Source organism: Ambystoma mexicanum, chromosome 11, assembly GCF_040938575.1.
Source record: "Ambystoma mexicanum isolate Mex_15411 chromosome 11, UKY_AmexF1_1, whole genome shotgun sequence".
NCBI lineage: Eukaryota > Metazoa > Chordata > Amphibia > Caudata > Ambystomatidae > Ambystoma > Ambystoma mexicanum.
In genome coordinates, this window is record NC_090934.1 from 590621400 (window position 1) to 590644452 (window position 23053).

A 23053-nucleotide genomic window follows, 5' to 3' on the forward strand; every position below is an offset into this window, starting at 1 on the left:
GATTTACATACATAATTACTTAACCTCAATCGGAGGTAGAATCCTACCAGAACACAATGTAGGACGTACTGGATATTATTACCAATTTTGTCGACACATGTAACTGTCTCGAAACATGGAAATGTGCAGAATAATATCGGAATGCTTTAGGTTATAAGCTATGGGTTTTGAAAAATACAGAACAGTAATTATAATTAGCATAATGAATTTTGCAACCCTGATTGGAGATAGAATCCAGCAAATATGTGATACACATTTAAGGGACACCTTCTACAACATCAGATGCTGGACTAACAATACTCTCTAGTAAGAGAGATATATCTTACAGCAACAAGTACATTCAGTTAACAGGGTGGTTAGCGAGTACCTTATTATGAGATAGGTGCAACACGGTATCCAACATATGTTTACTGGTGATTTATTAAGAAACTCATCAGTAGTTCCCTCTAATATTTATGAACTAACTTATCAACATTGAAGGTATAGACTGAGTCCACTTGGCTCTAAGTGCACAACATCAGGGCACTAAGAATAGAGAAACACTTCAAGACAAGATGCCCACCATGGAAACTAGCGTTTCCAGTTACCATAGCAACAGTATCTACAACATAATCTCTTTGAACTCGAACGCGCGCTCACGCAGCGTCTCGACACTTGGCTGTATCGTAACCAAGAGGTAAGACATAGACTCCATAGGGATCGGGTTTACAGCCACATGTATTCTGTTTACTGATAGAATGATTTTGGATCTTTACAAAGCGGTGAAAAGATCACTCCCAAGTGTCCATCGACCCTGAGAGCAACATAAGAATCACACGTTCAACCGTATGATCATTACAGTTAACTTACTACTTCAGGTTAATTTGGTCCAGAACAAACACCACTCTTTTATTTTGAATACTTTCACATTTATGAGGTGTTCACTTTACTTGCACTATCTTTTCTTCCCTATTCTTCATTGTGACCTTGACCGCCCGCTCGATAATGCTTGAATACGTATGTATTTTTACTTTAATACACTGTTCAATGTGATGCACACATAATGGCTTTGCACATGAAATTCTCTTGCTTTTTGTAAATCATTAAGTAATATCTTAATTCTGGATTTCTAATTGCTGTATTGAATACCACATGTGGACAACTAATCAAACATTGGCAAATGATTGTTATGAAATATGAATGGCAATGTTTTGTTATACGCATTACTTGGATATTGGGTGATGATAACGTAACGTTGTTACCTTAACTGTAACCAGACCTAACAGGCCCTGACGAAGGATAAATATATCCAAAATGCATTGGCCATTGATACTCAGTTAGAGGCATCTGCATAAGCAGTGATTCATAACTGTAATAAATTAACTTAAAGAATAAACCTTGGATGGAATTGAAATCTACATGGTGTTAAGAAATTATTAAGCTTATACAGAAAGTATACAAACAGACATATACCACACATCAGTGGTCCCGGGAGTGCAGCCCACACCTCAGGCTTCACAGCCAAAGTCTGTGTACTATTCCTGCACATCAATTAAGCCTTTGAACCTGGCCTTGGAAATGCTCTTTGCTCTGTGGAATACAGGGGAGTAGAGGCACGCTCTGCCTCTCTGCGTAGGTCTGGTTCATCATGTTTGTCCAGTTCCATCCATTCACGTGACTGAAGACCACAAATTTGAGCTCTGGTGCATTTAAAATACTACTATTAAATGAAAATCTGATGTCTTCCTTGTTTTCGTCCATGCCTTCTGTACAGGAGTTTAATTCTTTCACACAATTGTAACTAATGTCTGCTCATCCCAGTCCGATAAGACCTTGGCTTCTTGGGGCTGATCCAGCCTCGCCTTTCTGAGATTCACTTCTGTAATTTTGTTGTTTTTCAACTGTGACACACTGGAAAAGGCCTTCCTTTTTTAATCCAGCTCTGCTATAATATGTTGTGGAAACACACATTGTTTACTTTATTCCTATATATGTATACGTTGGCGCATGCCACAATCTATTCACTACATAGCTAGCCTCAAGAATACTTTGTCTGCTTGCATTTCTTTGCATCTTTAGACGTGTAAAATGATTTAATATCTTCATAATTTCTGTAGCATAAGTTTCCTCATCTCAAGCCCGAGATGTCACTTATCTTGATACTGTCTTGATGACTTTAAACTATATTCACTTCTCTTGTCTCTGCATCTCCATCTGTACTTGGCTCCTTCTCTACAGAAGAGCTCTGGCAGGACGGGCTAGGTTTCCACACAGACAAAGATACATTCTGTGTAGGTCTGGACACCACTGGTAAGTAGGCATGAGAAGACAATCTGAAACTGGTCCATACTTACCATCCTAGCTGTGGCATGTTCAGATAGGGCCTGGTTGGAACAACTCAGTGTGGTGCACCTCGATTCCTTAGGTGTAGTAAGCAAGACACCCACATCTGGGCATAGCCAATCGTGATGTTTGATGGTCGATGCAAGATGATGTGCTGCACAATCTAAGGCATTCCCTCTTTGGTCCTTATGGATATCTAATTTTATTGTTTAATTGGTTTGTTACCATTTGTATCTTATTTTATATTACTTCTGACTGGTGGTGATGAACTGATGTGTTTTGTTGCTTAGCCTTTTAACCAGTCGGCATAATGTTACAAAACATTAAAACAGCGTTATTGCAATTAAATAACGAACAGGATTTTCGCAGCCTACATCCTCTCAAGAAACATAAACACTTGGGCATCTATAAAACTCGATATGCGCTGTCATCCTTCACCCCCTATAACTGCCATGAAGAAAGGCTTGGCCCTACGTGCTGCATTGAGCAATGCAAGATCTGGAGTCAAACATGCAATTGCGCTTAAAGAGCTTATTGACTCTTTTGAGTGAGATCTTCTTTTTAAAACTGAAACATGGTTCAAAACTCACTCCACTGCACACTTCCATCTACTTGTCCCCAATGGCTACCACATTAAATGGCTAAATAGAGAGACTCAGAAAGGTGGCAGAATGACCATTATTGCAAAGTCGTCATTGAAACTATCTTTCTTGGCTCCGAAGCCAGGAAATATTCAGATATGTTATTACTTGGTGATTTGAATATCTAGTGCATGGTCCCGCTGACTCTGACTCCATTAAACGTAAGGAGATTTTATATTCTCAAAATCTTTCCTTACTCACCAACTCCACCTACCACATAGGCGGTCATTACCTAAACCCAATAATGTTTAGATGTTAACCTTTATCCAACAATAGAAACACTCCTGTGTTATGGTCTGAACACTTTTTGTTTAATTTTTCATTCCTTCAAAGTCTATTCACTCTTGCAAAGCCCCTATAGTAACTACGTCTCTGTTACGCAGAAAAAAAGATCTTGATAAATTTACAAGTGTTCAATTTGTGGGCTTTTCCTCTTCGTTACAAGATTTAGATTGTTTAGAGTTCTATGAATTTAATATAATCCAAATTGTGACCACATGGCACCTTAAGCAATCAGAAATAAACTTACAAAGAGAAATAACTTCTGGTATTCAGAGTCATTAAACATTCTAAAAAAAAAGCCCATCGAAAGAAGGAAAATATTTGGTTAAAGTCTAGAGATTATAATGATCTTCTGATGGTCAAAACAGCTCTAAATACCTACAAAAAAGGTATAATATCTGTCAAATCCTAGTTCCTCCAAAAGCAGATAATGTTGACAATCTTTCAAAGGTGCTCTTTGCCGTAATCAGAAACTTAGGCTTTCCACCCTGTGCTATACCTAGGCATCCCCCCTTACTCTAGCTAATGAATTCAATACATTTTTCTCAGATACATTTCAGTCTATTAGGGTTAACAATGACTCCGAGCTATCTACTCAACAAGTCTCTACTTTAGATCACGCTGTTGTAACTACAATCTTATCAACCGCCTCTTTGTTTTCCTTCGTCCCAGTTTCTAATTCATCTCCAGTCTGAAACAATTTTAATTATGACCCCATTCCAGCTTATCCTGCCAGTCAACATGCACCACTATTGTTTGAGTTAATTACCCCTTCATTAAAGCCTCTCTGACTCAAAAATGTGTACCACCTGAGTTTAAAAAGTCTTATCTCTCTGCATTGTTAAAAAAGGCTTCATTCGATCATAAGATTTTGTACAATTATCCACCAATTGCCGACTTGCTTTGGCTCACCAACATTTTTGAAAACATTGTTATGGTCCAATTACAAAACTTTATAGAGGCTCGTGGTATCCTTGAGACACATCAATCTGGTTTTAGACCCGGGCATGACACTGAACCGGCGTTGTTAACCATTTGGGATGACATCTTATTGACCGCTGATGAAGGGGACATCAGCATGCTGGTCATACTTGACCTATCGACTGCGTTCGATACATTAACTTCGATATCCTTATCTCAATATCTTAAGATTAGTTATGGTTGCACGAGTTTCTGAGACTCGCTGAGAGCATTTGCCACTTTTCTGTCTGATCGTTCTAAGACAGTTAAGATGTAGAGTGCCACAGGAATCTTTGCTCTCTCCATTACTGTTTTATTTTGTACATTCAACCTCACCTTAATATTTGTTCTCAATTCGACCTGAGCTATCACTCATATACTGATAACTCTCAAATCTATTTCAGATTTTAAAAAACAACGGATGCCATAGATTGAGTGGTCGCCTGAGCATGCAAACTTAAACAGTGGATGTTGGAGAATAAACTCCAACTAAACCACTCCAAGAAGGAAGTTATTGTTTTTGGCTCAAATAACCAACTTGCATATTTGTATCCATCAGTCCCCTGCCAGGCAATCTTTGGCATGCCAACAGTTTTTGCCACCAAGGTAACAAACTTGGGTGCGTTTGGCAGGTAAATATGAATAGTAACCTTCAAGTGGGCAAAATTGTTAAATCTATCTATTTCCAACTGAGATTGCTAAAACCTCTTTTGCCTCTAATTTCTTGTGACGACTGCCCGGCTGTCGTTGGAGCATTGGTTAACTCCAAATTAGACTATTATAAGGACCTCATTATGGGCATTCCTAAAAACCAAGTACAGTGTCTTCAAGTTGCCCAAACCTCAACCATTAGGCTACTCTTTGCCGTCCATAAAGCAACCTCAAGTTCAAAATTGTGCAGATGCTTGCACTGGCTCCAAGTCCAGCAGAGGTTCTTTTTAAGATCCTCTGTTTGGTTTTTTATGTGTCTTTATGGTCTGGTTCCCAACTACCTCTCAGCAAAAATCTCAAAGTACCAACCAAACTGCACTCTTCGGTCTGCAAATCAAAATCTGCTGCTAATGCCCGTATCTAGGTTTGATCGCAGCGGTGATAGACACTGTTCCATCTTCGGGCCATGAGCTTGGAACTCCCTGCCAGCCAACCTTCCTGAGATTACTTCTTTAACACTGTTCAGAATTATGTTTTAAATGTATCTTTTTCAATAACTATTTACTGATGCACTGTTAATCCTAGCTGCTTGCTTTTACCATCTGCACCTAGATAAGTCCCTGCCTGGTTCTTCGAATACGCGTGTTAGAAATGACCAATACCAATAACTTTCAAATAGACAAATTGAAACAAACACTCATTGGCAAAGCCAACAGCATGTGCTTTCGGGTAGGCATCGATATGCATTTTCCAGGCACTGCCATAATGGCACCACCTGACCATAAGATGGGAACAGCTTGGAAACCACGCAAGTACCTGGGCATATGATGTCATTGTCTGGCAATGTCTATCTAATGCCTATACACAAGCTTAAACTGTTGGCTTAGTGATTGCTTGCTTTGGATAGGACTCCAGTGCAAGGAACAGATGCAAGGACACACATATTGGTTATAAAACAATGGGCTGAAGACACACTTTGTTATGAGAAATTATATTCCACCAGAAGCTCATTTACAGAGATAATTATGTCATTAAACACTCAAAAGAATGCTTGAATATACCACTGACAGGCCCTATACATCACACAGTTTGGTGTTACTTTGTGAAACAGCTTGCTCAAAGAGTTTTCAAAAGAGTATGTTTTGGCTGTGAGGGGCAGGTAATTGGTGGTAATGCCATAGTCATTGACATGGCCATGCCTAGTAATTTGGTGGGTAAATGTCCAAATACGGCCATAGGATGTGTGCCTCTCCTCACATCCCATCTACATCCTATCCGTTTTCCACTACAAGAGTTCTGGCTTACATCTAATAGGCAGAACTATAAAAGGATGGATGTAAATCTCTGACTCACGTATAACCACCCACATTACTCTAGTTTGCCTTCCATACCCCTGTTTACAAATCAGCCTTGGCTCTGCCACTAATGTGAGCAGCACTGTCCAAACTGCTAGACCATAAAACAGAAAAATTCCTGTGGTTGCTTGTGTTCCAGTGCAGAGGGGCCATGACCTAGCAACTCCGATTGAACTGCATCTTTTGGTCACAGAACCAAGAGTCATTTGCTAATGGCTTGTCCCCTTCTGTAATGGCACAGACATACTAAATAATTATGGCGTGCAAGGTTGCCCACAGCACCGATAGTGATAATGTTTAATTCAAAGCCTTGCATCTATCAGTTTCAGATTTTACTGCACTCTCCCCTCCAGAATTACATTTGGTTACTACCAGCCTAATGTTTTCCCTTACACTCAAGTAGTTAATGCGGCAGAATATATACTTCAAATGTACTTTGTCAGGGTCCTCAGTTGGTTAATGCACCTGCTGCAGAAATCTGTATGCAAACATCATCACCTGTCATTTATTGTTTAATACAGTTAACCGTCTTACAAAGACATGCCCACCATACCTATTGGCACATCCCACCCCTAATCTTCCTCTTGCTTCCTACGATCATCCTTGGCTCACCTCCTTGCCAACTCTTGTGCCCCTTGCACTCCCTCTCATTTGCGCTCTCTTCCTCTCCTCGCTCCCTTACTCTGTAATGCTTTTGCTCTCCCTCTACGCACTACTCCCACTCTATCTCTCTGTATAAATCCAACCTCCTAGCTCTCCTCCTTTCTGAAGAACCACTTGAAAAGCATTGTATGCCGCCACACCCACCTGTTCTCCTCTACCCCCACGTCTCTACAACAACCCCTTGGCCTGTTCCCCTTACCCCTTCAGCCTAAAATTTAGAACTTCCTCCACTATCCTGTTCCTATGTCATGCTCTACTGTCCTCATCCCTGGTTCATGGTTCTACCTCACTGCATTATCCGGTCTTATATCCACATCCTCTTACCCATTGTTAAGGGCACTGGTCCTCTATTAAAATGCATTGGTTCCCCTGTAATTTTCATTAAATAAATACATATTAAGCATGATGGGAATAACTTACATTCCCACAAAAAATAAACATACATTCAATCATGTTTGCAAAGGTAGCGGGCGCCCCTCTCTCGACAGAACAAGGCCTGATAACCTGTTCAGTGGTTATTTACCACTTGAGAGTTCGCAGCCACTGCTTTTACTCACTGTGCCTTTCACAGATGGGAAATATCCATTTGCATATCAGTCTTTGTCCTGCCCAGGGGCAGTCCAGCACCGAGATGCAATGGCAATTCCAACCTGAACAAGAGTACCACCAGCAACCCCATACACGTGTTTCACCCTTGTTGGGGATCATCAGTGAGGTGAAGCTGATGCCTCTCTAAGCACAGTGAGAGGGAGACCACGTCTGGTTGCCCCCAGGAGACCTAGGGTTACCAATCCCAGGTTCCTTGAAATTTAGTTTGCAAAGATAGCGGGCGCCCCTCTCTCGACAGAACAAGGCCTGATAACCTGTTCAGTGGTTATTAACCACTTGAGAGTTCGCAGCCACTGCTTTTACTCACTGTGCCTTTCACAGATGGGAAATATCCATTTGCATATCAGTCTTTGTCCTGCCCAGGGGCAGTCCAGCACCGAAATGCAATGGCAATTCCAACCTGAACAAGAGTACCACCAGCAACCCCATACACGTGTTTCACCCTTGTTGGGGTTGCTGGTGGTACTCTCGTTCAGGTTGTAATTGCCATTGCATTTCGGTGCTGGACTGCCCCTGGGCAGGACAATAACTGATATGCAAATGGTTATTTCCCATCTGTGAAAGGCACAGTGAGTAAAAGCAGTGGCTGCGAACTCTCAAGTGGTTAATAACCACTGAACAGGTTATCAAGTCTGTTCTTTCGAGAGAGGGGCGCCCGCTACCTTTGCAAAACTATTTTTCAAGGAACCTGGGATTGGTAACCCTAGGTCTCCTGGGGGCAACCAGACGTGGTCTCCCTCTCACTGTGCTTAGAGAGGCATCAGCTTCACCTCACTGATGATCCCCAACAAGGGTGAAACACGTGTATGGGGTTGCTGGTGGTACTCTCGTTCAGGTTGTAATTGCCATTGCATTTCGGTGCTGGACTGCCCCTGGGCAGGACAAAGACTGATATGCAAATGGATATTTCCCATCTGTGAAAGGCACAGTGAGTAAAAGCAGTGGCTGCGAACTCTCAAGTGGTTAATAACCACTGAACAGGTTATCAAGTCTGTTCTTTCGAGAGAGGGGCGCCCGCTACCTTTGCAAAACATACATTCAATCATGGCCTGTTGGAGTCATCTATGTTCAAGGAATGGTCCTCTCCTTGCTTTTGTTATATGGTTGCAGAATGGTTATCAAACCTATAGGTGAAAGTGTGTTTGCAGAGCTGGGTTTATCATTTGCCTCCTTAAGCTTGAGTAGTCTGTTTCTAACCTCAGGCTGTGTTCAGAGAATTGCCGAATTCGGGACAATGTACACTCCCAACCATTTCCCCCTGTGTTTTTGGCATTTTTAAGGTAAGCTAACAGATCAAGTGAAATGTGTGTGAGCTGACATGCCTGGGTAGTATTTGTGAGGGCGGGGGTTTCTGATACTTCCTGTATGCTTTGTGAATTACAGGTGGGCCTCATTGCCAGTACCGCACTTCCATGTTAGCAGTTTAGAGGCGATCTAGAGGAAAAACCACCAGCAGTTGGTTAGAGGTTTTTCCTTCATGTTACCTTAATAAAATATGGAGGAATTATAGTCAAGGTAATCACAGCGCTTGGCGAATCCTCCAAAAGCATGATGGTGTCCAATGGGACTCAAAAATGAGGAATACTACTTCCACTTTGCCACTTTAAATTCGACCGATTTACCAGCAAAACGAGTTGTGGTAATGGAGTCAAAGAGTATCGCTGTATTCCTTATTGAAATAAAGCCATCCACGAAATGGTGGATGGTGTCTTTAACCAGGTCTGCAAATATACTAGCGTTGCAGTAGGTGGAGTATTTGCTAGATGATTGGTTGACTGTTGGTTAATGTTTAGTGCCAGATACAGGTAGTAGCCCCAAATCAAACATGATTGGTATTTACATCTCACAAATGTGTTACAAAGTTCCAATTCCTCGATGTCTATGCCTGATAGCGGCCTGCCCTTTAATATGCCAGTATGCTCTGCCTCGGTTGATGTGTACAACGTGAGGAACAGGTTCTCATCCAGCGTGAAGCTGCTACAAATCCAGCCTCCTGACAGACACTTGGACTATGCTGTTTGTAGTAAAACGGCCCTGGCTTCGATACTGCGCCAGAAAGTATAACAAATTATGAGGCTAATCTGAACGTCTGATTACACTAACTGGGAAATAACAAGACACGGCAGCGGTGCATTGTGTGGGATGTAATTGCAGGCTCTGGGTGTGTTCCCGCAACCGCCCACGAAGTGTGAATGTGGAACTCTCATCGCTGAATGCACATATAATACAGCAAATACACGTGAGGATTTGTCATATTTAAAAATTATAATTCTTAAATGTCTATTTCATGTTTCCTTGCACTTTGGTCTACAGTGGCCCACTTGCAATTCAGGCGTGCTTTAAAAACTCAGCTCTTCTGATTTCCTTGCCCGGCCTTTGGTGCCTTCTCAGTCTTGTTAGCACCAGGCTGCCTTTTTTGGTGTCAGTTGCACTGTACCTCGGTATAAAATGGATAACATAACATAACATAACATGTTAGATTTATTGTAGCATGTAAAAAGTGCATATTAAAAAATATAGATACACATTAAAACACAGTTTTGTTTTAAAAGATACAGACCTTCTGGCCCACTAGTTTTGTCAGCCAGGCAAAATCTACTGATCAATTATGACTTATCCAGAATGCAGAAGCTCCTGAAGATCATTGCTTTGCGGGGTACACGTGTAAACGCTTTCTAGCTCCTCCTACAGAAAAATGATATCAATGTTATGTCCTGTCATACGGCGCTCTCTGCTGCCATTCTATTCTCTTTAGAACTTTAACACTCCACATATTGTTAGTTCTATGTGAAAATGTCCCCAGGAAAATGTAGTCTTGTGAAAAAGTAGTCAGCAAAAAAGTTGTTTTAAGAATGTAGTCATTCAATTCAAGCAATGTAAAGTGTGAACATTTTTTCCAGTGATAAGGTCATCAAAAAGCTATTTTTAAAAACAGAAAAGTGGAAGTCTGTAACCCTAACAATGACCCAAATTATAAATCCTCCACAATCACCCTAACGTCATTCCTATACCTCATTCCTGAACCTTACCCTAACTCTCCTTAGCTTCTTAAACCCTTATACTTCACTTAAGTAACACACACCCTTCAGTGCGCTTAAGTATTTTCTTTGTAATTCCATAGCCGTTGCACTAAACTAAACCCTTGCTCTAATCATAACCTCAGCCTTACCCTAACCAGGACTCCAAAAGCGTGCCCTTAGCCAGTAGGAAAGCTCAGCAGGTTAAGTACTGCTACGATCTGTGTGAGCTCTGCAGGTCAAATCCGGGCATAGTCGACAAAGTCTTTCATCTGCCCATGGCCAATATAATGGACCTCATTACGAGGTTAGAGGTAACCATGCCGCAATTAGCGGCATGGTTGCCTCCTTACCGCATACCGGGCCCGGGTTCCTCAAATGAGGACTTACCGGGCCATCCCAACCTTGAAGGACCCAGTAATTCCTCGTCCGAGGAACCCGGACCCGGTACATCCCCATCCCCCCCCCCCATAAGGCTCAATGGGAATGGGGAAGGAGCTAACAACGGGCCTGTTTATAATGGGCCCGTTGTTAGCTCCCTGGTCTCCTCGCGGGACCAGGTAAGGATGCCTGCTTTTACCAGGCGCCCTTTGCGGGTCCCGCGAGGAGACCTCGTAATAGGGCGGAATGGGTTTACCGGCACTTGCACCATTACCGGTGCCGGCAAACCCATTCCGCCAACCTCGTAATGAGGTCCAATGAGTATCAATTTGGATTGGATAATATTCATTTTATTCAAAAATGTATGTAAAGAGCTTTGTATGGAAAGTGCTATATAAATGACTAGTTATCATTATTGCAATGATGCTTAGTGCACACTGCACTGACAACTAGGTTTACCCTAACCCTTATCCTACGCCAACATCACCAGCCCTCTCCAACCTCCCTCTTTCTTTAACACTTACCCAAAACCATTATTCTATTAGCCCTAGCCTTACCAAAACCCCTACCTGAACCAACCAGGCATCACAAGCCCACTTAATGCTAGCAGCACTGGATTTTAGGCTACTTTTCAGCTACATTTTCTGACTAAATGTTGCTGTCTTTTACAATGCCGAGGTATTTATACCACAATTTCTTCACTGACTACATTTTTGTTGGCAACATTTTCACTGGATACCTTATTATCAACCGTTCTTACTTATATGTTCACATATAGCTAGATGGAAGTATCCTGATTTTGTAGCACTTTAATGTCTTAAAGTTCCGTTGCTTCTATAAACCAGAGTGTTTCTTAATTTTACTTATAACCGTCCACCCCCCCCCTCTTGTTCCCCATCTGCACCTTTTTCCCCTTTTCTGCATTACTATCCATTAGTACCCGGCACTGCGTTCCACGGGATTACACTGAATGGTGATTGGCTCATTTCCGAGCCATACCTCAGTGTAATCCGATGGACGCACATACGTGCTTGCATTTGTTCCTGGCGGGGAGGCGTGGCAGCCCCTTAGCAAATGAGGAAGCTCGAAACGGGGCAATCCAAGCTCCGAGCCTCCCCAAGGCTGGAGGCTGCCTTCGTCCACCGCTGGGGACTCAGGTAAGTTTTTATTTTCCTCCATCACCCTCCCCACCCTCCCAACCCCACTTACCTTCTTTTTTCTTCTTTTCTCAGGAGCGAACACGCTGGTCTGTTCACGATGGCCGCCATGGAAAGGGAAAACAGGCTACGTTTTCCCTTTCCCGGCAGCCATTTTATTTGACTTTTTTTTTCTGTTTCGAAACGCGACAAGGTTTCAGGGCAGAAAAAAATGCTATTAGTACCCCGGTCTAATGGCCCAGGGTACTAATGGCTATAAGCCCCTCGACAGCAGGCCAATACCGCCCAAGGTAATGCCCCCGGGGCCTCATTTAGGCCCTCGCTATGCTCGGGCCTGTAACTACGGGCCCCGGGGGCATTACCTGGGGCGGTATTGGCCCGCTGTCTGTGGGCTTATTGCCACAGTGTGTTACAAAAGCAACGAATAAGCACATGAATAATGCAAGTTCTCTTGGCACTATTGTCTCTACAATAAAAAGCAGGTTGCAGTTGGTCAGTAGGCACATAGGAAATAATGCATGAATCCTTTTCTGTTGTGTTGAGGTGTGAAGATCAGAACTATCCGGGTCCTGTGTGCAGAAAGTGATTTGTGGCGAGGGCACTTGAGGTGTGTGTATTCAGAAAGTAGCTTCATGTGCCACTAGTGTGAGAATGGGTGGACTCGGAACTATGTTATACAAGTTGGTGGCAGAAAGTATGGTTTATGATGGTATCAGTGTGCATACTGGAGGGGATGCTAGCTGGTATTGTATTGCCACATGTGAGTGGCTTAGTCGATGTGCAAGGTATGTGGTAGAAAGTAGGATTTTGAGAGGGTTATGAAAGTGTAAAGAAACAGTAAACATCAATGGGCACTCAAAGTATCACATCCAATATCACAGTTTAAACATAGCAATGTATCCGTTCAAAGCACAGATACTAAAGTGGAACATTCTAATGCCCACCACCCCACCTACGCAGGCATCACCAGAGCCGACATTACAGATGAGCCATCACCCTCCTGCAAATATCACAGATGATTCCGACCTAGTAGCAAATATCACAGTGGAAATATCAGTTTGCAGGACCTATGTGCCCTGTATGGGCCCAGTGCAGATATTAGAATGGAGACACCAGAAGCAAACATCACATTATACCCTCTCTTAGTGTCATAGTGCCAACATCACAGTGGCCAACAAAGGAGCAGCTCATCACTGTGGACCTCCTAAAAGAGGGCACAGTGCAAATATCAGGACAAACCCAATTGGGGAAAATCGTAACTCTGGGAAGTGGGCACTGTTGGGGCCACAGTAGATCCCGTGGGGCCAGCTTCAATAATTGACACGGAGCCAACGTAGAACTCAACCTGCTTTATTATTAATATACGTGGCAACTGCCACACCCCGAGTCCCGCCCCTCCCCAACCCCTGCATAACATCCTGTATGTTTCGCGCCCAGGCCACAACGGCGGCCCGCCCACACAACGATGTGGACTTGCTAACATCTTCCCCCTTTTTAACATGCTGGTCCATTCTCTCTGTTTTTAACCCATTTCTTCCATGAGGCGAAGCAGCTTCATGGGGCTCCTTTGGGGTCGCCTTGATCTACACGCGGTCGCCCACTCGGTTGTCTATATCACAGTGTTTTGCTCACCTTCAGACTCTTCCCCATCTCCTTGATATGGTTCTTCCCGTATCCTGTTTTCTTCGCTGTCCCTGTTCATTTCCCAGGCTTCTCCCTGGTTGGAAGTCACACGTTTGAAGTGCGATATGTTTTGTGTCACTGACGAGCAGTCGTTTCTCTGTGCTGTGACCATTGTGCCTTTCTTATGTGTCACGATGAGTGGGGTGGATGCGAAGGTGGCTTCTTCCTTTCGGTTCTTTGGTTGTGAGAGCCATACTTCATCACCATACTTCATCTCACGGGCTCGTCTTTTCCGATCTGTGACCTCCTTCATTTTTGCTTTTCCTGCTTCATCGTTGACTCTTGCCTCTTGTCCCAGAGCCGTCGGCTCTCGTGACCAGGGATCCTCGGGTAGCCTCGTTTTAATCGGCCTCCAGAATAATAAGTCTGCTGGGCATATCCCCGTCATGCTGTGGGGTGTGTGCCGGTATTCTCTGAGTAGTTGGTTGAGAGCCTGCTCAAAAGGTTTGTTTTGGATGTGGGCAATTTGGAGTGTCGTCTTGATGCTGGCCATGAACCTCACGACCATGTCATTTGCCTGTGGCCAGCAAGGGGTTATTTTGCGGTGTTGGAAACCCATATATTTTGCAAACTTCTGGAAGTCGTGGCTTACAAATGTGGGGCCGTTGTCCGACTTTATGATCTTGGGGATCCGTACGCTGACAGCATTCGATCTAGCGCTGGGATGACGCTCAATGTTGAACTGCTTTCAAATATCTGCGCATCCGGAAACCATGAGTGTTCGTCCATGAGCACTACTACGTGTGTGCCGTCACTTAGCGGTCTGAAAAGTTCTACTGCAAGTTCCTCCCACACCTGTTTCGGTAATGATGATGTTTGCAGCGGGTTTGGGTGTGGAGGTGGTGCTACTTGCGCACAGATATGGCAGCCCCCACGATGTTTTCTACCAGTCTGTCAAGCTGTGGAAACCACACTTTTTGCCTGAGGAGGCGCTTTGTTGCTACTACCCCTCTGTGTCCTTCATGGGCCAGATGCACTGTCTTCTCTCTGAGTGTTCTTGGAACGATCACTTTGCAGCCTTTTAGCAATACGTGGCCATCCACCACAGTTATTTAGTCTCTGACCAGATGCAGCCACTTGACATCTTCCCATGTTGTTTCCGTCTCAGATCTTGCTGGCTGTCTCATGAGCGTTTTCTTGTTCATCTGCAGGCAGTGCCTCACGATTCAGAGAGCTGAGTCTAGCACCGATTGGGTGGATAGTTCTGCCCATCCTGCCGGCAGTGGTTGGAGATGATGAACTATGTAGTTTATGTATGCATCTGCGATAGAGGGTTGTGACTCGGTTGATGCCGTTGGATGACGGGGCAAGTAGTGCGCTGGATTCTCTTCCTTGCCAGGGCGGTGCTTTACTGTGAATTTGTAGTCTTGTAGACATGGCTATCCTTGGTGGCATCCTGACTTTAGGGTCGCCATAGATGGTGAGCAGTGCCTGGTGATCCGTGACTATTGTGAACTCCTTTCCGAACAGAAACAAGTGAAAATACTCACACGCCGATACCACTGCTAGGCTTTCTTTTTCTGCCTGCGAGTACGCCTGTTCTGTGGCGGTCAGGCTCCTGCTGGCATAGGCCACTATATGGATGTTGTAAGGGTCTGCCGGGTCTTTTTGGGTGAGTATGGCGCCCAGTCCCATTGGGCTGGCATCAACGATTATTTCAGTGTGCCGGCAAACGTCGAAATATGCATGTCTTCCACTTACGAGATGGCGTTCCGGATCGATTCAAATGCTTTCTGGCACTCTGTCGACCAGATGAACGGTGTATCTTTGCATGTGAGCAGGTGTAGGGGGTTACTCACAGTGGCGTAGTCCTTCAGATATCTTGAGCAGTAACTGGCCAGCCCTAAGAATGAGCGCAAGTCTGTCGTGTTCTCGGGGGGCGTGGCCGAGTTAAGAGCTTTGATTTTGTCGGGGTCTGGTCTCATCCCTCTTTCTGAAAAAATGTGGCCAAAAAATCTTAGAGACCCTTTTGAGAATTCACATCTTGCCTTGTTTAGCGTGAGTCCCGCTTCCTCCAAGGCCTGGCATACCCTGTGTAGTGCCATGTCGTGCTCTTCCTGTGTTTTTCCTTTTACCAATACATCTTCTGAATAGTTTAAACAGTTTGGGACATGTCGAATCACCCTATGTATCTCTTCTTGAAAAATTTCAGCGGCAGAAGAGATGCCAAAACTGAGCTTCTTGTACTGGAAAAGGCCAAGGTGGGTTAAGAATGTGGTGATGTATCGGGATTCTGGCGCAATTTCAATCTGGTCGTATCCTTTCGTTAAGTCTAATTTTGAGAAGATCTTCGCCCCGTGAAGGAGGTGGATCATATCCGTGATTCTGGGTGCTTGGTGTCTCTCCCGCTCGATGGCTATGTTGGCTCTGCGCATGTCAACACACAGGCGTATGGATCCATCCAGGGATTTCTTGGGGATGTGGACAATGGGTGATACCCAGGGCGTGGGGCTTGACACAGGTTCAATTACGTTCATTTTGATGAGTTTGTCTAGTTCGTCCTCCACCTGCCTTTGAATATGGATCGGGATGCCTCGATAATGTTGGGCTATGGGTTTGACGAGTGGGTTTATGTGAAGATGCACTTTTCTGTTATTTAGTTTCCCGAGGCCAGTGAACAAATTTGGGAAGGTTTGTTGGATCGCCTCTGGTTTGGCAAAATATTTATGCGCCATCAGTTGTTATAAAATGTGCACTAGACCCATGTCCACTGCAGTCCGAAAGCTTAGAATGCACCCACTGTTGGCCTCGGTTTTCAAAATATGCAAGGGAATCTTTGCTGCGTGTTCTTTGTGGGTGCACCATGCTGTGATTGTGCCTTTGCATGGTAGCAGGGTTGTGGCACTGTAGGGTTATATGTCCACGGAGGCTTTCCTGATCTATGGCGGCGGTGTGAGTGACTCGGTTGCTTGTTCACTGATGATATTGACCGTTGCTCCGGTATCTATCAAGAATTTTAGTGAGGTGTTATTGACATGTAATGTGAGGATGGGGCTGTGTTGAGTGGTCGTGGTGTTGTTGAGGGCCCACACATATCCCTTTTTTCTCTGGTCTTCTTCTGAAGACGGGGTTTTGCTGCTGGTGGAGGACCGCATCTCAATATATCTGACAAAACGCCTTCTTTGGGAGCGCCTAGCTTCTTCCTGCGGGCGCCTGTCCTCTCGTGTGTAGACGTTCCTCCGATCTCTGTCTTCTCTCCTGGGGTTTGTGCAGTCGCTCTCCCCTCTGGATCTAGGTGGGCTTTGGTGGATGTACCTGCGCCTTTCCTGAGCTCGCTGTTTGCCTGGAGTGGGTCCTGGTGCGTTTTTGCACATAGCCATGTAATGGTCCATTCCCCTGCATGCAGCGCATTGTTGTCCTATTGCTGGGCACTCCCCCGCATGTGGGTATTCATACCCACATTTGTAACATGTGGCGTCAGGGCGCTTTCCTCCTTGGGTGGGGTTTGCGTACAGTTGCTTGATGGTGTTGGTGTTTTCTGTGGGCTGTGTATAGAGACTTTGCCCAGGTTGTCCAGTTGTGAGTCCACTGCTGCTTCCATGTGGGCCAGCGCTAGGATTTCTTCCAATGACCTCTGTTTTTGTAACAGTTGTTTGCGGAATGGTTGGGAGAGACATCCCGCAATTACTTGTGATCTGAGTGCTTCTTCGTTTGAGTATTTGTGAAACTCGCAATGCTTCAGTTAAATGTTAAGACGCATGACGAAAATGCCTATGGATTCTCCCTTCTCCGGTCTGGTAGTGTGAAATATGTGGTGCTCTTAATCGACGTTAGTGTGTGGCGCGAAGTATTCTGAGAGTTTGGCATGGAGTTCTCCATATGTCACGGTGTCCACATTCAGTAATTCACCTGCAATGTCCCTCACCGCCAGCCCTACTGCCATGAAAAGCATGTTCTTGAGCCTTTCATCGTCCGTTAGGCCTATGGCTCCCACGTAGAATTTGAAATCTCAGAGCCATATGACCCAGCGAGGTCCTAAATTCGAGGTGTCCCATATCTCAAATGGGTTTGGCATGTGCATGATTTGTGACGTGCCGCTGGTTGTCTGTGGTTGCTGCTCATTTCCTTGTGAGTTGTCTGCCCTTCCTGAGGACAAAGCTGTTGCTAGTGCTGGTTCTGACATGATTGCGTGAAGATATGTGTGTCAGGAGGATTTGTTAGGTACTAGAGTCACTTATAGCTGTCCTGGCCGTACCTTCACTACTTTTTGCAGTGATGTTGTTTGTCCGCTTTGCTTCTTTGCCTTCCTTGGTCTGTTCAGCTCGTGTGTCAGTTGTGTGTGTGGCTCGTTTCTGAGCATATGGCTGAGCTTCTTTATATTTGGTCCATTATGCTTGCTTCCCTTCAGAGCGGTCGTTCGCGTGTGGCGCTTTTGGAGCCTTCACTGTATATCTCCTGCTGAGCGCCAGCACGTGGGGCCGTGACTGGGCACGGTCGGGGAGCTCTGATGTTTGTGAGCCTCCCAGCCGGAGCGCTCTCATTTTCCTCTGCTACCCAGCTAATAGGCAGTCCTCCGATGTGCTGGGCGGTGTGCTTGCGTTTTGCAAAAACGCCCCAGGCTCTGCGGTGCATTCGCAGCGGGTCTATGCGAATGCAGGCCGGTGTCGGTATGTGAAGTACGGCACCTATTGACACTCACGATTGTCGGAGGCGCGCTGATGCGCTTTACTGCCCGACGGCAGGCCTCATGTTGGCACGGGCGGGTTGCTCGCCCCTCGTCGCCATTGTTGGGGCCCCAGTAGATCCCGTGGGGCCAGCTTCAATAATTGACACAGAGCCAACGTAGAACTCAACCTGCTTTATTATTAACATATGCGGCAACTGCCGCACCCCGGGTCCCGCCCCTGCCCAACCCCTGCGTAACGTCCTGTACGTTTCACGCCCAGGCCGCAACGGCGGCCCGCCCACACAACGATGTGGACTTGCTGACAGGCACCACTTTAGTTAAGGAACATTCAATACATTACTTAATTCTATTTGGTTCATTTCAGCGCACTCGAGCACAAAGAGAGAACATTCAATTCACAGCAGCTTTCTGGCATAAAACTTATCTGAAACCGGGTGAGCCCATGCGGAAAACCGCTGCAGTTAGAATTCTGTGACTCATTAGTACACATCTCTGATCTAATATTGTTCTTCACAACATTAATGTGCAAAGCCTTTTAATTGCAGACACAGGTATCATTGTTTGTCCAATGCATTTTGGGCTATAGAATCTATTCTCAGGCACATATCTTACGATATCAATCAATGAGAAAATGAGAGTTACATATTCAGAATATCTAGTGTAAAACATAAACACCAAACCGTAGTAACTACATTAATTACTTGACTCTGTTGTATTTTGATACAAGGAATAGATTAACTGTCTATCAAGTGCATAAACTAGAAAAAGGAAGGACAATCACCCAACAGACGTGGAAATACGTATGAAAACATAAAGGGCAATACACTACAACATGTCTAATTGTTCATGATCATTCTGTCTAAAGAAAGCAAATCTTGTTTGTGGTGCCAGGGTGAGTAATCTTTCTGGAGTACAGTGGGAACATTTAAAAAATATATACAACTCAGTAAACCCTTCTGGAGTTTCTGTGCATTAACCTCAAGGAAGTTATGAGTTTCTAGTAAAAACTACTGATCATGTAAACCATATTCACTTGCCCAAAGCTAGTTATTATTTGCGTATCTGCTCCGAAATGGAGGACTCAATTTGGAGGTTGCAACAGCTAGATGGCTGCAGATTGTGTTTAAAATGGTCTCTGCGTGTGCGCTTACCGTCATGTCATTGCGATATGACGTCAACATCGTGATGACTTATTTGCGCTCTGGTGCCAGTCGGATCTCATTACATAATGTGTTTACATGCTCAAAACATTCACTAAACTGTATATGTAAAACCATATCCTGTAATGATACGGGTAATAGCCATTATGGCAATAACTGCAGAGCCAACTGCAGAGCCGGCGGGCCATTACCGCTTAAGGTAATGCCCCCGGGGCCCAAAGTTACAGATATAGATTCACATGCCAAGGCGCTGTCATTATGTCCTGATTCAAGAAAGCCGCCTATTTGAAATTGGGATCAGAGACTCAGTCCTACAATGGATAATGTTAATCTTATACAAAAGGTCTCAGTGTGACAATAACCCCCGAGCCGGCGGGCCATTACTGCCTAAGGTAATGCCCCCGGGTCCCATAGTTATAGGCCTGAGTGTATTACTATATTTTACAATATAGTAATACTATTATTATTATATAACTATAATAATGTAATGGACTATTCCCATCAGATTCTTTTTAGTGCAATATTGTGACAGATTTTAATCCTTGATACATTGTTTGAGAGCAATGTGGCCAGATAATTTCAAAGATGATTTGAATTTAATGTGTTAATTATTATTTTTGCATGTATGTTATATTATATTAGTACCCGGCAAGAGTCAATCAGTTTGCAACAAGCGATCTGATTGGCCCACGCCCAGTCCTTACCAACCCTATAAGGCACCGCTTGCACTGGTTGCCGTCGTGTCCCTCGATGTTCTGGATGCCACGTTCCATGACGGCCATCTTGTTTGTTTACGTTTTTAGATGGTTGCCATGGAAAGGGAGAAAGGACTACATATCTCCTTCCATGGCATCCTCTGTCCATCTTTTTTCTTTTCTTTTTTCAGTTGTGAAACGCCATAGCATTTCACAACTGAGAAAATACACTATTTCTACCCTGGAATAACAGGCCAGGTACTAATACCAATACACCCCTCTCTAGGGGGACATTACTGCTTTAGATATTGCCCCGGGGCCTCTGTTAAGCCCCTCACTTTGCTTAGGCCTGTACCTATGGGCCCCTGGTCATTACCTGAAGCAGTAATGCCCCCTCAGCTCCAGGCTTAATGCTTAATTGAATGTGGTGCATTAATGTGTATTTGAAGATATGGTTGCAATGCAGCGCATTTCAGGCTTATAAACAAACCCTTCTTTGGGGGTAGTGGAGTCTTAGACACTACCTCTTAAGAAGGGTGTGTTTATTACCCTACAACGCAATGGAATGCAACCATATCGTCAAATACTGTTATGGAATATCCAACATGGATTCCACTACACCTGAAGAAGCATTTGTTTATAAACCTGAAGCTTGTTAGTGTGCAGTCAGGCACAGTGAGTGTAATTAGCTTCAGAATTCTTATGCGCACAGCACTCTTATTCAAACTTGGTATGTTTTTGGTACATAATAAGTGGAAATAGCTAGTTGCTAGATATGCAGGCTGCAATATACTCAGCTATACAATTGTTGAGGCAAACATCCATGTTTCAATCTAGCTATATACTAGGTAAACTAGCATATTACTGAGCTATGTAATTGTCATGCATTTGTGCAGTGGGTCATCCTGGCTATGTGCTTGGTTTGCAGACATACAAAAACAGGTGAATCTAGCTATGTGATAGGTTTTCAGGCATCCTCAATGAACCTATATTTAAGCTAGGTATACAGGTAAAAACAGATAGTCAATCTTGCAATGTGCTCGTTATGCAAGCGTACATCAAAGCAGTGCAATTTTTATACAGGCAAAGAAACGGGGTCAATCTAGCTATGCGTAAGGTATGCCAACATCCAAGCATCCAAGCCATGCAATTGTTATAGAGTCAAGCACGACGATTGATCTAGCTGCATGCTAGATATGAAAGTATACATCGTGGCACTGCTAATGGGACATGCAGGGTCAAACTTGCTTTTTACTAGCTGTTCAAGTATATAACTAGGCTATGTAATTAATATGTGGGCAGGCGCAATGAGTCAATATAGCTATATTCTAGGTGTACAGGCAACACTGTGATGAGCTAATCAACTATACAATTGTGGAGGCAAACAATGAGCTGTGTGCTAGATATTCAGGCAGATTCAATGAACTATGCTATGCTAGCAAACACAGTGAGACAGTAGAGAAGGCTATGTGATTGCTCTGCTGGTTGACAAAATGAGACAATTTAGCTATGTGCTACATATGCAGACAGAGTATGCTATGCAATTATAATGCAGGTAGTATAATGTAATATTGCTAGGTTCTAAGGCTACTGGAGGCACCAAAAGTTGGTCTAGCTATGCAGAAGCTCTGCTTATTTAGTTACTGTTTTCACCTTCAAAAGTGCCAGAGTGAACCAGTTGAAAGGCTTGGGTGCAGAGAATGAAGTCACTGATTAAAATGGAATTCGGACATTTAAGACCTTTGTGATCGCTAGCTCTAACTTAAAAGCTTCAATGAGATTGGGATTGGTGATCATAGCAGTGGAAACCAGAGTGTTTTCCTGGGGCGAGTATCATTTTTACATTCTATATAAAAGTGGAAGACACGGGGATAGAAATTAGAAATTAAAATTAGAAAATAATCCAATTGGCCCCTGAACATGATTGAATTAAGAGGGTGAGCAGAGGAAAAAGACCAGAGTAGAACCAGCGTCATGTAATGCATTTGAGATTAGCAGAGAACGTGCTAGAACTTCACTGTTACCCAGAAGACAAGAGGTATTCAAGTACAGCAAGGCATTAAGCCCAGGTATGGATGGCACCAGCAAAGATCACAATAGAAAAAGAGGGAGCAGCCTGTCCAAGTGCTTTTGCAAAGATATCTGTGAATGTAGGAATCAGGTCAATCATCATGGGCCGAAAAGAAAATGGTTGAAAGGGGCAGATGTTTTTAAACACATAACTGACCCCACCCCAACAGAACTGCAGCATTGAACATGACCCAAAAGAAAGCCCTGATGAATTAAAGCCATGATAGCTGTCCCAGCAGCATCTTTGAGCCGGCTTTTTCTGTTCCACATGAGGTCAATGATCTTATCAGGCAATAGGTGACGTAGTTCAGAAGAGTACTTAGACACATGGTGAGCATTTAGTAGTGGATCACACAGAGAGCAGAGCTGCGGAAGCATCAAGTGATACAGCACATCAGAAGGGCCAGCTCAGCAGGCACTGTGGTGTGATGGCAGGGTCATTGACTGAGGTGAGCTTTGTGGTAAAGAAAGACGGTTGTGGCCATCAATAGGGATACAATTGCGGTTATAGAATAGGTGCATCATAGTTGAGGAGAAGACAAAGCAGGCAAAGCAGAAGAAGTAATGCATGAGGGGGGGAAATGGTACTGATATAATATGATATGATCGTTTATTTATATAGCGCCTATGCACAACGGGCCTCATTACGAGTTTGAAGGTAGTCTTGGCAGTAAGAGCGGCAAGGCTACCTCCATACCACCATGAAAGTCTGGCACTCGCGAATGGGCAATTACCAGGGTATTCCCACTCCGCCGGACCAGGTAATTGCCCTTTCATGGG